Genomic DNA, 11,160 nt, shown 5'->3' with positions numbered 1-11,160 from the left:
ATATGCAGCGAATTTGATATATAAGATGTATGGGCGTACCTAATGTGACTGATTTTTGCAGGGTTCGACGAGTCATGTCCGATACATACGTTAGTAATGCGAGCATGTGTATGTTCGATAGACTTCGTAAGAACTGAATAAAAACTTTGCTAGATATGGGCCCGATTTCAGAAACGTCGTGGAAGCATGACAAGCGCAAGAAACTCGGTGTACAAGAGGCTATAGATGTCTTTGCAAAACATAATGTCTTGTAAAAGAAAGCCTTCTCAAACTATCTAAAATTGTCTTCCTTCATGCGAACCTATAGCCACAATACGAGGAAGCTTGATCTATTTAGTTCACATCGTAACATACAGCACGTATTTGTCGGATGCTACACGTACAAATTACGTAACCGACAGATTTATTGTCCGAAAATGGAACTCGTGTAATCGCTTAGTTCATTGGCTAGTTAGACAGCATTTGAAGATTATCATTTACATCACCAATACACTCATTCACGATACATTACCTAGCTAACTCCGCTATTGACGGAACGAATTTCGACCGAAGGTGTATCATCTCTGTAGGCGCGCCGATTTCATCCTGTCCCTCGGGTACCTTTTGCTATATTTCCCATAAACGATACCGCAATCCATTTATATGACCAGTGCTCCCCGGCAGCTGCTGCAGTTTATTATGTGATTTGATTAGGAAATACGACATTGCCAGTAAATTAGATGTATTACTATTTTGCATTGACGTCAAGTCTTCCGTCGTGTTTTAGGTGAGTAATGCCTAAAAGTCACTATCTAAAACAACTGCACAACGTTTCTCTAGATGTACAAACAGTTCCCAGTTGATCACCTCACTGGTCGGTATATTGTTAGTATAAAAATGCATTTATGACTCGTCTCTCAACATGCCTTCAGATAAAAATCGGTTTAGGGACCATCAGCTAGAAGCTTTTTTCCACTTAATCAACGCTTTCCTTGGGTCCGCAAGCAGCGTTGCAGTCAAAATACGAATTTTCAATGATGCATGTTTTGCTTTTACCATACTTCTATTCAGGTCTCTTTCGTGTCCAGATCAAATGTTTATTAATGACCTAAGCCGGCGTCCTCAAACGCAATAGTCAGCCGAGTCATCAGTATTTATAAACGTAGTATAACTAGTCGGGGAAGGTGTTTACTTTGAAAAAAGTGGAAGTTCGGTGAGTATACAGGATCTCCGATAGCAAAACTAGCATGTCGAATAGCTTTGGAGATTAACGAACACCATTCACAAAACTTGTTTATTTTCAATTTGGTATTGTTAGGACAATGAGAAAAATGGTCTCTAATCCAATAAGCGCTGCAAGACATTAAGTGAAACGGCGCCCACAAAAGCGTAGGCATTAGTTAGAGAAGAATCAATATGAACATGTCGAAAATGAAGAAAAAAAGTCAAAACTAAAAATATAATAGCGATCATGATGGTAGAAGTGCGAGTAGATTAGAAAACTCGGCATGTTCCTGTCACATGTATTATAATGGCATTGTTGAGGTTCAATTGAGGTGTCAAACTTGAGGAGGCGAGGCTAAGAGAAGAGATGGGTAGATTTTTTTTGTCTATCTATGCTCTGCACCGCGCCCTTTTATACCAGTACATCAAACCCATTAGTTTGACCCTTGAGGGATACTTAGGCCAAACTTCTACATGCACATAGAGATAGACATCAGTAGGCAAAGATGACAACTGCTGTCGTTGTTCACCATGCTGTTGTTGTCCAGTTAGAGAATTGAAGAACATTAAGTAACCCCAGAGGTCAGCACTTACGGTCATGCGTGCCTTGCTTAGGACCTTATTGCACCTATAGTAATCCTCCAGTCGACGATAAATGAGTCAATAAAGCATTTATATAGATAAAAATCCCAAACTGATCCGCCTACTCACATGTTTCTACTTCTATTTATAAAAGAGAAATGATACACTCACAAAATATCGATATCGTTTCGTCTCTATAGCTCCATATTTTCTATTCACCTTCTACCTGGTACAAGTCTTAGATAAACTATACTCTTTCATGGTGTAACGTTAGTGCATAATCCAGCCAATGAAGCGCGCTGGTCTAGCCAACGCTTCGAATAACTTAGATAATACAGGTTCTACTACACCTAGTAATCGAATCATTTAAAGATTCCGCAAAGTTTTATAAACGTTTGCATCTACGTTTACATGAATTGCTTGCTGCGAACGGGGCGAGACAAGGTCAGCAAGAGCGCATCTCTTACGAGGCGATTTTTGTTCGATAGCGCTGCCACTTCGTTTCTGTGTCCAACACAGTGCAGACCGCGCAAGGCGAAGGTGAAACCAGACGCATTGGTCAAGACAGCAGTAGAAAGTCGTCACTGACGGCCGTTTCTCATTTTCTCACACAGACTTTACTACTCCGGGGCAACGCTTTGGGTGGCGTTAGCGATACGGAGCGTGCTAGCAGACGAAGGATCCGGCCCAACTCGGCCGATTTGCTTTGGCTCAGCAGCGGAACAGCCAGCCAGAACCCCGTTCTTGCTGTGGGCTAGCCAACGATAGCATCGCCACCGCCTCCGGGCGTACTGGACTTCCGGGCTGCTTGTGGCCGTGTATATATATAGGCGACAAACGCATTACAAAACCTGTCATCTCCTCTTTCGTACGTATTTTTGGCAATTTCGATTGACGTGCTCTTAGAAATTATTCACACGCCTTTTCTTCAACTAGCAAGCACGATACTACAGTCTGATTAGGAATGAGCAAAGTGATAATTATTGGGTAATTTCATGTTTTACAGATTAAATATAACTATAGTCTAATTGACATGATACGGTAATAATTGTTTTGGATATGGTATATCATATGAACTTGGCAGATAAAATGTGCTTCTTTAAGTTCATATTTCGCATATTACAATATAATGCGTGTAATACAACAAATGTATAACAATTCTATGTTCTGGTAGTATAAAAATCGCTAAAATTCGATCTTCGCCGGGGTGCTCGTTGACGGCAGAAATGGTTGATTAGACGAAGACTAGTATACAGTAGTACATTAGTTTTTATGGAGCGGCACATATGTTATCGCAACAGATGCGTGAATATGTGATAATACCGATTGTTTTGGTAGCGTACATTTTTTAAACTGTGCTCTTTAGAATTGATCATCGCTTGAAGTTGATCATCATCATAGAAACACAGAATGTTCTAAGACTGTCGACAAATTTCGGTTGGAACACTCAAAGTCACAGACTTTTATCAGATACCAGAAGTTATAACACAACCACTCTACGGAACGAAATTCCTTGTTCAATCGAATAAAATGGGGTACAGCTTGATATATTTAATCAAGAAGATGTACTACCGATTGCATTTGTTGGGGTCGTATAGTATTACTACTAAGTTGCACATAGGGACAAGGGAAGTTTCTTCTGCTGAAAATAATGTAAATAATTTCCACTACACGAGGGATCAAGGTGATAGGAACATGAAGGTGGCACCACTATAGGGCGTCATTTTCCGGTATCGAATTTTATGGGCTGATTAGATGTACAAATAATAGGTAATTTGTTCGCCGACGGCCGAATAGGCTAGAAACGGTTAGCTACAGCTTTACCTAGTGGTTGTCACATTCAGTCTAGATATTTATCGATCAAGATCCGCCACCTTTAAAGCAAAGTTATTCCTTTAGCGCCGTCGCTGCTGAATGCTAGTAACACTACACTGAAGACTTTACGGAATTAAAAACGTTCATAGTAGAAATCATCCAAAATATTTCCCTACCTAGCAAGCAGCATATGGCAACGAAAAATGAATAATATAATCTTATAACCGTGATGGGCGTACAGCTATGGGCTTCGAGGATTCCAGAACTACGAACATCCAAGAAGACGGGGACGACGCATTCGTGTAAGGACATCCGATGGCAGGGTCAGGAAGCCAATCGCAGCGGCTGCTGAGAGCAGGCGATAGTCCTCCCAACAGTCAAAGGAACTTCACTTACTATTTGTCCATAATTTTCGTAAAGCATCAATTCCATGATAGTCCAACCGTTCAGCGCATCGGAGCTTCTGTTAAAGGTCACTGAAGGGAAGATGGACACGTTGTAACGACTAGGAGGTCAATAGTGGACGCGGATGAAAGCAATAGGACCGCAGGGTGACACTTTACGATACACAATCACCTAGAGTGTCATGCCAAGGGAAGATGGGAAATATATGGAGCGAATGGTCTAATGGCACGTGTTCACCCTTGATAAGCCTTGAACCATATTTTTGCCTGCTTGAACTTTGCTCATTTTGTTAGCGGGCGTGTGCATCCACATTGATTATAGTGAGGCACTCATTAAATTTAGCAAGCGAACTTTTAACTCAATTATACCTACCGATATTAATAAAAGGTAGGTACCATTTAATTTAGTGAAAAATTTCTGAGTCACAGCTCACGGTTCTTTTTCTGAGTTCCTGAGCTGAGTTTGTGCTCTGAGCGATGTTTGCGTAACTCTATGGTCACGTAATTATCAAAAACGGATAATGCAACATGATCAGTGTGCCCAAACAATTTTCCATCTCCTATTTCCCCTGTGTTATCTGCTCTAGCACCAACAAAAAAAGATATCCTACAAGTTTAGTTAGTAATTAGCTAAAAGCGAGTCCATATTTTGTTACAACGTTAACAGCACTCTACTCATTCTGAACAACAGCAATCATTCAAACAAAGGCCAAAAGACCTTCCAGCAGCCTCACGAAGCGGACCGTTTGCTTTCTGTGTTCATCTCTGCAAATACGTACATATCGCGGTCTCTTAATGCGATCCGCATGTATTTGTCTGAAACCGAACTGCTCGCTCTTACCGGCCGTTAGTCACGTCAAAAGGAAAACGCTGAGCAATGTAAGATCGTACAGAAGGCAAAAAAAAAAACTGCCAACGCCCACCAAACCATAGCAACCAAATTGAAAAGCCGTCCAACAAGGTAGCCGCAGAAAATTTTCAGCAGGGTAAATGTTTGACTAACGGGTATCGAATAGACGCTTGTTGAATTTATTGTTGTGCTAGACTCCAGTAAAAGAGAAGTCAGCCCTTCGGGTACCGAGCAGTTACAGCAGAAAAAGTTGAGCATTCCCGCCATTGGACCGACGGTCAATACAGAAACTCTAGCACTGATATTGGTCGAAGGGAAAGCACACTGCCAATGTTATCGACAACTGCTGTTATAGCCACGAGCTGCCGCCAGTGAACAAATTCGCGCGTGTTGGTTTGACAAGCAGAACATATAGGCTGTTGCGAGTGCCTTGGCCGCTTGAGCCACTCGTAGCAGCAGCAACAGCATAAATGGCCCATCGGTGTCACCGTCCTCTCTTTCGATACGGCCACCCACGCGTATTCCGGACACACATTTTTACAAGAAAAAAAAAACTGGTAAAGGCTCTTCTTGGACCACTCATTACAGCATCGAGTCGATAGCTAAATACAGAGAGTTTGAAGAAGCGGGGAACCCATGTAGCGTGCATTCTATACGGGTGTTCCTATGTAGTTTGCTGAGCATGAATGCAGGCCAAATGGACTTACGAATATGGATTTAAGCTTTCTACGTTTGGGGAGGACAAGTCAAAGAGGCAATTGACGAAGCATCTGTTGATACCTTTTACTGTTACCGCAGAGGCCTTATCTGTTTGCTTTAGCACAGAAGCATTGGTGAAACAATGCAGGCCTGCACTGTCGACTCGTTTCTTCATAAGTAACACTCGATAAATGTAAATGCGATATACTCTTTCTATTTAGTTCAAATGTCCATGTGCGTTTTTTTCTGTAAACACATCAACGCACGTTTACCATTTAGAAAATACCGGAGTTGCGCGTACAATAGCAGAAATTATGTGTGTTTAAGGAAATTTACTGCAAGTGAAACTACCACTCCCAAACTGTAATCACTGCTTAGAAAAGTATTACTCGTCTGCTTTGTTTCAATTTCCTGCCACGGAAGTGAACTTTCTATTCGGGTAGACATATCGTCAAATCAAGCGAGCAGGGGCGTTCTTTGCGGTGCTTCTGTGACACACGTTGTCCAATGCACTCGAGCAAAATGTTTTCTCAATGATGTATCTAATGCATATATTGACGACAATGCAGCTTTTCTACTTCTTAGGGTCAAACTATCGATCGGTAACCGCCTAGCACTTCCCCGTGCTTACGTCCAGCGCCGTATTGTAGATTTCGATAAAGAGATAAACGAAATTATAACTTAATTGCGGCACGGTACACGTGTACTTACACTAGGCAATATATGACCACATCGTTCGTGTTTGTACTGCATCCAGTGTCCACTATTAAACTAGTTAGGTTTACGTTACATTGCTCTGAAACTGAGTAATTTTTCTTCACTTACAAATCAATAGTGATTAGTCAATGTTTCAGTTAGTTTCAATAGCGATAATACACAACCTCCCGTATTATCTCCGCGAGTTGCTCTTGTCTCTGCCAGTGTTTACTGTCGACACTTTTTATAGTTTAACATGAAATGTTACTGCCTTTTGGCGCTGGTCAAAAACGGATATGGGCTTGTGTATTACTGCCTGCAAGATAGTCTTAATAGTATTTCGTCAGACCCCACAACCAAACGTAAGTGCTCTGACGATTGATCCCGGTAGAATGGACAATTTCCACTTCCACTGCTACAATCAATCGATCAGAAAGAAGCTCGGCCCACAAATGTAAGGAATCATAGTTTTACTAGGCCGGCCAAGTTAAGTTGTCAAAGTTTGTACAAGTTGTGCTATCCGTCTCTGTAGCGCTCGACTTATTTTTTGGGTGTAGAGATAACTTCGACACATCAGTGCCGAATGAATAATGACATCAATAATGAGGACTGTTACCTTCAGGATGATAGTAACGTCAGCGGCCTCTGATATTCTCACTTCGATACTGGTCAAAATCGATGAATCGCTAGTGACAAATAACATCACCTCGATCACTTTTAAGCACTTAAGCACATAATCAGTTGTACATGGCGAACGTAATCCCGTACTTGTATGTACATTTATATTTGTTGAGTCATTTAGTGTTCAATTCAATTCAATTCAAGCGACAGATTCATCTTTACCATAGTCACAATGATTTTTTGCTTCTGCATAAGGAAACGGCTTGTTCTACCCCACAGAACCGTTAAAAGCAACCCAACAACGGTTGGCCTTTCAGCGTTAATTATATGCGTATTGTTGCTTGATATTTAACATGTGCTGCTTTATTACAGCTTATGAACGCAAGCGTACATTAACATAATAATACCAGTCCATTATTTGTTGCCACTTAACAAGAAACAATATCACAACCGTTTGTGAAAAAGAATGATCGTTAAGCAATAGCGCAACGATATGTATTTCGTCCAAGTATTTATTATAAGATCATTTGCTATATTCCCAGAGCAACAACAGCTGCCAAGGTAGAACAGGTCCGGGACAGTGACATGCCTACGACGAAAGGGATAGCAGTTAACTGATTAACCGACTGCAAACACACGGAACATTGGCACCTAGAGAAACAACCAGAATAAGTGGACAACAGAAGCGTGTGTAGCTGTAAATATATTCGCAATGGACATTGCCGTTATTGCTCATATATAAGCATAGGTAAGTGAGCCTATAAGATAAGTGAGCTGGACAAGATATACTTTCCAATATAGTGTTGACATTCTCTGTCTTTCGCTTGGTAATTACAGACCGCACTGCACTTTCCCATTGCAGATATACATAAAGTAGACCGAGTAGTAGATAAAGTGGACACGGCGTCATCTCGAACGGGCGGTTGATTAGTCGGTTGCCAGAAAAGCTTCATACTTCGAGCATCATCTATCATGGCTCTGACCATTTTCTGCTGTTGCTTCTTCCAGTATGCTACGTCCCTCCGTACGACGGGTGTGGAAACTGCCGCCGTTGCCATATCGCACTATCGTAGCGCAGAGAACATAAGCGTACTCTTCATTGGCTTCACTGTATGCCTCTGTAGTATGGCTCTGTTGCCGTAGCCGATGGTACCAATCCGTCAGCCGACACACGGACTTCGTTGCTTTCGTAAGTTATCAAACTGAAAAGAGGCTCGCACCAGTGACACGCTAGTTTCGGCCGAGATGTGTGTTTGTGTGTCATAGACACAGGCACTAGTGGACGGATGGAGGTAGTCTGTTGCGTTCAGGCTACCGCTGCTATTGCTATCGTCTACCATAATAACGGCGCAATGTGGGCCGCGGTTCTGACCCAGATCGATTCCAGCTCCAGCCGAAGCAACTATTCGCATGCCACAAACTACCACAGCTCTATAGTCAACTATGAAGGGTTATGGTGAACCGCTATAGTGGCAGCGGCACTTCTGTCGTCGTCACTTACGTCCTCACATAAGCACAGCAATCATGACGTAGCTCCGTGGACCCGAATATCTGACTGGAGCAGACATAGTAAAGTTCTGTTTCTGAATATACGCTGTAACAACTAAATATACTTCATACGATTCATTTAATTACGACGACGCAAAGGCATAACGTCAACATGTTGTTATTAATAAAGCATAACCGGACATGAAATGAATCTGTCGATACGTAGAAAAACAGCTTATATATACATCTGGCGACTGCTCGTTATTAATTTGACACAAGCTCAAGAAGAAGCGTTTGTAATATCGAGCAACACCTACTTAAGGCCACTAACTTATCTAACCTCACGTATCGCCGCCTCTAATCCTTAAATGTTTTATTACTCTATAACCATTACTTGATAGCCATATAAACATCATTCTATCGATAGTATGGTGTGTAGGCAGCAGCCGTCACTGGCGATATCGAAAATAACCGTAGTCATTTATTGCTAGAAGTAGCAACAACAATCATTGATAACCTTACGTAAGACGCAGAAAAATATTTGTTAGAATAGCTCCTGTCATCGTCAGCTCAAGTAACCACTTACCGTTTTCAATATTGAAATCTTCTCTCCGATGAACGCCAGCTCACCTGCCAATTGATTGTTTAACTTATCTTAATTTCAATAATTGTTCCCTTTTCTTTATTTTTATCGTCGCTATTGCTGGCAGTGGTGTTGCTCTCGTTGCTGTGATTTGTTTCTGAGGCCCTATCCCGGGACGGCTGCACCTGCTTGTGTACATCTGCACCAAAACTGCACATCACCATTTTTTCTTCATCACCGATAACAACTGCTGATAACCACAGTATGAAGTGGTTTTCGCTGCTATTTTCCCTGCTTCCAAGAGCCAAACCGCCCTCTTCTCTCGATTTTTTATAGTATTCTAAATCTAATGTGTTAGAACGCTCAAATATAGCGAGGGAACTCGCAACATTGCACGTACCGCTCGTACAACTCTGTGCCTAACAAACGCTGACGGATCAACTGACTAATTTTCTTTACTTTTTGACAGATAGAGACAGCCATTAATGCGACAATGGGCACTTGATCGAACGAACCAACAAACAGCGGCTCCACTCTTAATAAATACCATACGCACAATGCACCTTTTGATTTTGCAGATCTGGCAAAGGATGCCCGCCTGGCTTTCGTTAGTCAGCCGATCGACCGTATTTCCGACTGACGAACGTGCGAACGCCTGTGACCAGAAATGCCTGCGTGACTTGTATTCACTGACGTCGACCAACAACAATAATTTTATCATCAATAACAACAACAACAACAACAACAACAACAATCATATTAGCCCCTGTTGTCTCAGGAGAACAGAGCAAGTTGTGCTTTCGGTGCGTTACTGAATGGGCGGCTTTTGTAGAAGCTATACGCTGATGGCTAAACAACAACAGAGCATGGACCGTTATTTTCACTGCTTGCGCTCTTCCGTATATTCCAAGCTAGATCATCACCACGGCCACTGCCCATTGGCCAACAGTTCATAGCCGTTTACGCTGTAGCTGTTCTGCCGAGTCGCCGTCGTCTTTTCTGCTTTGTCTGGTTAGATTCGGTTGGACGGAGGTTATTCGGAGCGGCTGTTCCCGCAAAGAGACAACGTAGTAGGATAACTGAAGTAATGTAGAGAGCAGAGTGAGCGAGTGATTGTGTCAGCAGCGCAGTAGACAACCAGCATCGTTCAGCATAGAGCGTAGAGCGCACCCTCCACACTCACTATCTCTAGCCCGCTGTCTACCAAGACGAGCGCGAGCGCGCCCACTCTACGAACAGTCGCTGTTGCTCGTCATATCGGCAGTACCCAGAGAGGCAAGCAGCAACCTACCTCTCAGCTCTTGCCAGCCTACAGCAATAGCTTACCAACGAATGACAACAGCGGGCAACTCAGTGGTCTAGCTCGTCTGCTCGAGCTAAGTTGGGGCTGCTACTGCAGCAGACAGCACTCGCGGACAATGACAGCGAACGGTTAGTGGCGACGATGTGCGATGAAAACAACAAAGCACATGGCACAAGCTACACAACGGCGTCGTCGCACATGCGCATTACAGCCCTCCCCCCCTTCCCCGTTTGCCGGCCAAAGCAAGCGCACAATTAGATAGCGCCTGTGTCTGCCTTACAAAACAGCCAAGGCGATGACAGCGGCGGCGGCGGTGGCGGCGACGACGGCTAGCAGACGACAACGAAGAACGGAACAGCTTCGAATGAGCGGAAGAACTTGAACCTCTACTGGGACGGGCCAAAAAAGGAAGGAACTAGTAACGGAGCTGAGGAAACAGACCATGATGGATACGCGGCCAGTACAGCTGACAATGTGCAATGTAGATCATGAAATTACATTTACTTGGATTTCCTTATTATGCTCATTATTACATGAATAAGACGTACCAAATTATACTTACTAATCTCCCTTGAAAGCAACAGAATTAACCATTGTAGTTAAAATATTCAGCTGTTCTTAAGGTCAACGTTCATCTGCAAAGCTTCGCCAGCGGGCATTAGGGAAACAACACTGTAAAGATGTAAGCCTAGCACAAAGTATCTCAGATGAGATTGCTTGCAATTTCTAAATAAGTTAATAATAACAGGTGAATAAATTAATCGAGAATGGTTGATGGCATTGCCGAGAAGATAAATGAGACGTACACACATACAGTTAGTCTACCTGCTAACGTTACCTTAAGTTACTATTAGAAAATGCAACAAGACGCCAACTATTTACTTGTTTACTTTAAATCGTAGTCTATTTTTCTCAC

The 11,160-nt window shown here is 42.6% G+C and overlaps 1 protein-coding gene across 4 annotated transcripts in view; it reads right to left on the bottom strand.

Annotated features, from left to right (window-relative positions):
• Positions 1–11,044, bottom strand: part of LOC111259446 (ecotropic viral integration site 5 ortholog) — a 64,994-nt gene extending 53,950 nt beyond the window's left edge. The window contains exon 1 of one of the 4 annotated variants that reach the window (XR_002679639.2): positions 8,945–11,044. The gene's annotated coding sequence lies outside the window, so the exon portion shown is untranslated. The remainder of the gene's footprint in view (positions 1–8,944) is intronic. The other 3 variants (XM_022831460.2, XM_022831462.2, XM_022831464.2) reach the window with 3 other exon arrangements.
• Positions 11,045–11,160: the final 116 nt, after the last annotated feature.

This window comes from Varroa jacobsoni, unplaced genomic scaffold (assembly GCF_002532875.2).
Source record: "Varroa jacobsoni isolate VJ856 unplaced genomic scaffold, vjacob_1.0 scaffold_331, whole genome shotgun sequence".
Taxonomy (NCBI): domain Eukaryota; kingdom Metazoa; phylum Arthropoda; class Arachnida; order Mesostigmata; family Varroidae; genus Varroa; species Varroa jacobsoni.
This window is presented reverse-complemented; position numbering and strand designations above follow the sequence as displayed.